Source organism: Octopus bimaculoides, chromosome Z (assembly GCF_046866305.1).
Source record: "Octopus bimaculoides isolate indiv1 chromosome Z, ASM4686630v1, whole genome shotgun sequence".
Lineage (NCBI taxonomy): Eukaryota > Metazoa > Mollusca > Cephalopoda > Octopoda > Octopodidae > Octopus > Octopus bimaculoides.
This window is the reverse complement of record NC_142944.1, coordinates 3,562,114-3,569,613: the sequence shown is the minus strand read 5'-3', so window position 1 is coordinate 3,569,613 and position 7,500 is coordinate 3,562,114. Positions and strand designations below refer to the sequence as shown.

General features: G+C 36.9%; 1 long non-coding RNA gene and 1 other non-coding gene across 3 annotated transcripts in view; both read right to left on the bottom strand.

Moving 5' to 3' along the window:
- Nucleotides 1-7,500, bottom strand: part of LOC128249637 (uncharacterized) — a 115,124-nt gene that overhangs the window by 17,865 nt on the left and 89,759 nt on the right. The gene's annotated exons all lie outside the window — the stretch shown is intronic.
- LOC149132119 (U4 spliceosomal RNA) lies at nucleotides 3,218-3,350 on the bottom strand. Its single transcript, XR_016244861.1, has one exon. It is a non-coding gene; the product is annotated as a U4 spliceosomal RNA (small nuclear RNA).

Sequence of the window (7,500 nt, the reverse complement as noted above, 5' to 3'; positions counted from 1 at the left end):
TTCTACCACAGACAGTGTTTGACCCTGGGATTTATTGATAGACCTTGCGAAGCTGATACAAATAGGAAATTGCACTCTTCTGAATGAAAAAGGAATTTCTGCTCCTAATGGAATGAGAGGAATTCTGGGTGTGAAAACATCCTCTCCTTTTCCACATCCAGAGAGAATGGGGGCCTCAATAACATGTGGTATCATCTTCTTTATCACCATGCGTGTCCCATTGCAGTGTGTTGGTGGATCCAAATTCCTCAATAACATTACTGGAGTTCCCACTTTAAGTTCCAATCTGTGGGGAGGTAGTCCTTGAGGCTCCAATAAATTGAGAAATTCTGTTGGATAATTTACCACCTCTTCTGGATCTGGGATTGTATCAACTGACTTATAGATGTGAGGGTTTCCGGAAAAGTACTGCATCAGCTGCTCATTAATTTTACTTACAGTGCTATATTTTGGAGCCAATATTGCTCTTTCACACAACCAATTGAGATTGTGATAATTTTTTGACCAATAAATGTTGGTCAAATAGATGTTGGTCTGGAAGTTACTTCGTAAAGAGTTACTTCTCTTCTCCACGTAACCCAGGAAAGGGTGTTTTCTGCTCTCAGAGGGCCCGTTACTTTTCATGTGAAAAATTTGAAGAGTCTAAAATCATCTCTGGAATATAAGTAATGTATGTTCTCAGTTTTGGAAAAAGCAGTTGTGAACTTCAAATGTTAAGTGGGTTTACACACATACACACATACGCAAACACACACATACACACACACAAACACACACACACACACACCTTGGGCAAGTATCTTCTATAGCTTTTATACATATGTATGTATGTACACACACACACACACACACACACACACACACACACACACATATGTGTGTGTGTGTGTGTGTGTGTGTGTGTGTGTGTGTATGTAACAATTGTATGCACATGCTTTAACATCGGCGTCACCAAAATTGTAACGGTGCCTCATCAAAATTGTATTTATATATGTTGGAAAGCTGGAAAATGGAAAGTAATGTAAAGTGGAAGCAAAACTTAAAGAAAAGATGTTAATTGAAGAAAGGATGCAGGAAGAGTGCGAATGGTTAAAACCCAGGAAGAAATACTGTTCTGAGGCGAAGTCAGGAATATAAGAAGGAATGGTTAACCAGATACATATTACAGTGTGCTTGTGTTTCTGGAAGCGAGCATAAGGTGGGAAGGAATAGGCGTCTGTGTTGGTAAGGTGTTTGTATATCTATGGATGTGTGTAAGTATTCAAATTTGGTGTTGTTGTTAGTATGTGTGTGTGTACACTAATTTGTAAGGATCGAGAATACATTGAAAGGTATCAGTGAACGTATAGAGGTACGACCTTACGCATGTTTGTATAGTTTATATATATATATATATATGTATAAAGAGAGAAAAGGATAAAGAGACCAATGGCAAAGCTAGAAATAAATTTTATGGATAAAGTCTTACAGCTGTTTCAGGGAAAATCCAATGTATCCCTTCATCGGAGACGGTAATAGTAGAGGAATGAATTATTATATCTCCTCTTATAGATATAATAATCCATTCCTCTACTATTACCGTCTCCGATGAAGGGGTACATTGGATTTTCCATGAAACAGCTGTAAGACTTTATCCATAAGATTTATTTCTAACTTTGCCATTGGTCTCTTTATCCTTTTCTCTCTTTATACATACACCCGCTAATACACGACTTATGTTATATTCCCCACTCATGTTTATACAACGAAAAGGGCAAAACTAGCCGGTATACAGCACTTACTTGGTATTACCTGTATCTTTGGGTTTGGTCGAAACTAATACCCTTCATAACCTTATATATATATGTATATATATATATATATATATATATATATATATATATATATATATATATATATATATATATATATATATATATATATATGCACACATACACAGACACAGAGTGTGATGGGTAAATTGACACCATTTTATACTTTTAATTTTGCGCATGCACATTGTTCGTTTTTGAATTTGTCAGTAGGGTCAGGTGGGCACCGTCTGTGAGAAAAACAGTACCATGATGCAATTCACTCTGTCAGAAATTTGAAAACGACATGCTGTACTGCTTGACATTCGCGCCGGAGGCTCCAATACGAACATTTCAGAGTGTATGGGTGCTAATCTGAGGACAGTGCAGAGAATTTAGAAAGAATTGGATGAGTCTAATGGTAATTATGAATGTATAGCAGCTCGGAAAACTCACTCTGCTCGTTCTGATAAAAAAGAACTCCTGGATTTGTTGGTGAAATCTAGGCTATGATTGACAACGATCTCTCTAAGTCAATCAAGTCCATGGCCAGGGACATGGGAGTGTCCGAGATTCTTATCAGGCAAGTAGTGCATGAAGATATTCGGTATTCCTGATACAAGATGAGAAAAGGCCAATTTTTTTATCCCAAGCCATCAATGACAAAAGGAAAGTCCGCGCAACGAAGCTTTTGAACAAACTCAAGCATCTCCTCCAACCGAACATGCTTTGGTTTTTCTCAGACGAGAAAAAATTCTGCCAGGATCAGATGGTGAACACACAGAACAACCGTTGGCTTGCCGTGTCCCCAAAACATGTATCGAGTGAGATAAAAATCATACATCCAGTCAACATAGTGGTATTTGGAGTGATATATAGTGATGGTGACGTTATGCCTCCTTTCATCTTTCCACTCGGCCTCAGACTCAACACGGAGGCCTACATCAAGTGCCTGGAGGAGGCAGTGCTGCCCTGGGTCAAGACTCTGCGCCATGCCACACAAAAAACAGGACTCTGCACCATGCCACACAAGCAGGAGAAACCATTCTGGCTCTTAGACAATTTCTGCGACCACATCACTCCTAACATCTGACCACCTAACTCCCCACACTGCGACCTCCATCATTATTTTGTGTGGAGTGCAGTTGAATGAGAGATCAACAAAACTCCTTGTAACACCAGAGATGAACTGAAGGCAAGGATTATGGCAGCATTGACCAACTTAAACAAGGAGACCGTCCAGAAGAGTTGCAGGAGATTCCGAAGTCGCTGGGAGACCGTGATTGAAGCCAATGGCGATTTTATTGGATAAATTTACTCTTTAGTATTTCAAGATATTTTAATGCAATTTTGGTAAATATATCTGTTAAAATGAGATGTCAGTGCTATTTTCATTTTCGAATAATTTAGATGACAATCTATCTATTCACCGCACCCTGTATGTATGCATATATATATATATATATATATATATATATATATATATATATAGTTTTGAACTAGCAATAACCACGCCTCGGATAACCCTCATTGGCTATGGTACCATATATACACATATATACACATGTCTCTCTCTCTCTCGCTATATATATATATATATATATATATATATATATATACACACACACACACACATATACATACACACACACACAAACATATATATAAATACATACATACATCCATATATGCATCCTTGTCGTCATATTTTTTATTGATTTATGTTAACGCTTACATTGATTGTATTTACCAAGAGTTCCTTTGTCCTCTTAGAGTAAATTTATTGCAAAATCAAGAAAAACAAATTAGATGGTTAAATAAACCAATATTTTGAGTTTTGTGTCAAGTTGTTCAGTCTAAAATATGCGGCTGTTTACTGTAATGCTAATTGTTAACGCATGAATCAATCCAATGAGGATTGTCAATGTTTCTATGCGATTCTACCACCAGAAAGAAGTAGCAGTCAAAGATCCATCGAATCACCTTCCTGTGTCTCAGAAAAGGACACATTGGATAATGTAGTCTTGAATTCCTTGCACATAAGGAAAACAGGATTCACGAACTGTTATCCGTTTCATCATAGTTGTAATCTTTATTAAGAGTGACCTGAGGTTAAACAAGACCAACGATACACTTTACAATCCCATTATTGTTTGATTCGTTTAATAATCGACTTCAAATTTCAAACATCCTGAAATTATACTTCTCAATTCACTATTTTTCCTGCTTGCAAATGTAGGACTTAAATACAAAATTTCTGCAGTTTATTGTTGTTTCATCTTAATCGAAAATACTACTGCGGGTATTTAATATTGTGACAACATCCAAATTTCCTCCTTGAAACCCCGTTAAAAGGAATCTTTCTGGAAACCCATTATAACAATTTAAATTCTTTGGGATTGCAGTAATGTGTGACTGTGATCAATTCAGCTGGCAACCTGGCCAGTCCGCCACTGCTCGTAGGGACTACTTTCGTTTGTAGACATGAAGATTTGTATCGATTATCTCACCTTGTTTCGATTATAAGGCTTGTTTTCTATTCTTAACGATTACATATTGATGTTACGCTGTTATGCTTAATGGGTTGGTGCTCTTTCCACACTTGAATGTCTTATCTGTTTAATATACTAGATACTACTTTAATAAATGTTTGTTTAACATATTAAATACTACTTTACTAAACTGGCTGTGTGGTAAGTAGCTTGCTTACCAACCACATGGTTTCAGGATCAGTCCCACTGCATGACACCTTGGGCAAGTGTCTTCTACTGCAGCCTCAGGCCAACCAAAGCCTTGAGAGTGGATTTGGTTGACGGAAGCTGAAAGAAACCCGTCGTATATATATATATATATATATATATATATATATGTATGTATGTATGTATGTGTTTGTGTGTCTGTGTTTGTCCCCCAACATCGCTTGACAACCGATGCTGGTGTGTTTACATCCCCGAAACTTAGCCGTTCGGCAAAATAGAATAAGTACTAGGCTTACAAGCAATAAGTCCTGGGAACGATTTGTTCGACTAAAGGCGGTACTCCGGCATGGCCACAGTCAAATGAATGAAACGAATAAAAGAATAGTTGCATGCTTATTTATCTACACCTATATCAATCAGACAAATTACAAACATTTGGTTTGTTGCTATGGGAGATAAAGACAATGCACAACAATTTTTATAGCTGCACTACAAAGTTAATTATCATATTCTATTTAGATCCGCTTTTATTATGTTAAATATCATAATGCAGATATTTTGCACAATTTTCAGCAACTTTCAACTATCATTTATACCTTTTATCATGTGGACTCGGGCAATATTTTTCCACATCTTGATCAAGGTTGTCTTACAATATCTAATTATATTATTTATAACACCGTTTGCTGCTAGCTGGCCGAACCGTTACCGTGCTGAACAAGAATGTTTAGCGGTATTTTTTTCGGGTTTTACTTTCTGAGTTCCAATTCCGTGGACTTTTCCTTTCGTGGTCTCAACGAACTTTTGTTGTAATAATCATTTCTAACACTAGTACAATTATTGGAGAAGTGGGTATTGTCCATTCATTTGGATCTCAATCAATTCCTCGTCATTGAACCTAAACGATAAATACTACTAAACATTTTGTCCCGGCAAAGCGATTCCGATTTTGTTATACGTAAGTTCTTCAAAATTTGTCGCAGCAGAACTTCAAAAATAAAAAATAAATTAACTTTGTAATTTAGAAGTCAAGATGGAAAGTTGAGAAAAATAGTAAAGCGTCTGATAAAATTCCGTATAATATTTAGTTTGGTTTTTCTTCTTTAAGTTCAAATCAAATCAGATTTAATTTTGTCTTTGATGCATTCAAGATCGATAATTACCAATAATATACTCGTATCAACTTAATAGTATATACTTTCAACTGAAAGTATTTCTTTCATCTCTAATATTTTGTATTTATTTTTCTAAATCAGTTTATTATTCTCTCTAAAACATTAATTATTTAAATCAATCAGAATATGAGTTACTTTCAATTTGAAATGCGCACCTTGGAGTTAGTTTTATCGCAAACTCAATACCTACCTACCTACCTACCTACCTACCTACCTACATATATACATACATACATACATACATACATACATACATACGTCCGTACGTACGTATTTACATACATAAATACGTACATAGATACGTACGTAGATACATACATATATATGTATATATATACATACACACACACACATATATATACATGAATACGCACAAACACATATATGTTCATACATATATACACCCATGCATATATACATATATACACATGTATGTACATAAATATATGCATTCACACACACGCACACACATACATATGCATATATACATACTTATATACATTTTACAAACTGCGTGGTCTCGGCATAGTCGAAAAACTTGGAAGATGGCTATACGATAGAAGTCAGTCAGTGGTGGCCAATGGAGCCACTTCCAAGGAAGCACAAATAGTGAGTGGTGCTCCACAGAACACTGTCTTAGGGCCAGTACTATTCAGAGTGGCCCTCTCAGGTATATCTCAAGCAGCTCAGATAGCCAGCTATACTGATGATACAGAAGTCCCTCAGAGGATACGGAATCCTGGAGATATTGCATATCTGCAATGGAAACTGGACGCAATATACAGGTGGGGTGAGGAAAATAACATGCAGTTTAATGCTGGGAAATTCCAAGCCCTGTGCTACCAGCACCCGAAATGCAGATAGGATACACTGGCCCACGAGGGATTGCAATCCCTAAATCAAAATCAGTGTGCAACCCAGGTATCGACATGAGTAATGATGAGTCCTTCAAAGTGCATATTACTAAGTTGCCAACAAAGGGCAGACAGTAGACCGGATGGATCCTTAGAACTTTCAGAACGTGAGAGTAAGAAACCACAATGGTCCTCTGGAAGGTATTTGTCCTCAACCGTTTGGCTACTGCTTCCAATTATGGTCACCACATAGTGTAAAATTAACGGCGGAACTCGAAGTACTCCAGATACCGGGACAGACTGAAAAAAGTTAAGACTCTCCTTCCTAGAACGAAGGCGTGAAAGATATGCAGTGATATACATCTGGAAAATCCTGGAAAGACTTGCATCAAACTTTGGCATTGAAAATTACACAAACAGCAGAACGGGGCGCCACTGCATAGTGCCAAAAATCTCAACATCGCCGTCAAGATACAGGACCAGATACTGCAACAGATCTTCAATATCCTCCCCAAAAGCCAGAAGAGTCATACATGAGGTAGATGAAGGAGCCTTCAAAACAAAACTGGATTTCCCTTTGCCCATATATATACAAAAATAAGAGGAATGACCAGCAAAAGTGGACTCCTATATGCTAGAAATAGATGCCGAATCATCTAACCACGAAAAAATATGTTCTCAGTAAAAAATTAGCGACACAACAGACTGTAAGACGGCAAGACAAATGAAAAAATACTAAATAAAAAATTAAAAAAACGATTAACCTACGTACCATGGTTTCACCTGTTAAAATTTACATAAGTAAATATCTGCAGGATCATCAGCGTAGTCTGTCGATTTAAAAATATAATTTCCAGAACTAGACATAAGACGTTCACCCGAAAGGGAGCACGTGTAGAGTTCTACAAATTACATTCAGTGCATCCCTTCAAATGTCTTCAATCTGGCGTGCTAAGGCCGGAAATAACTCTGCAGTTAATAA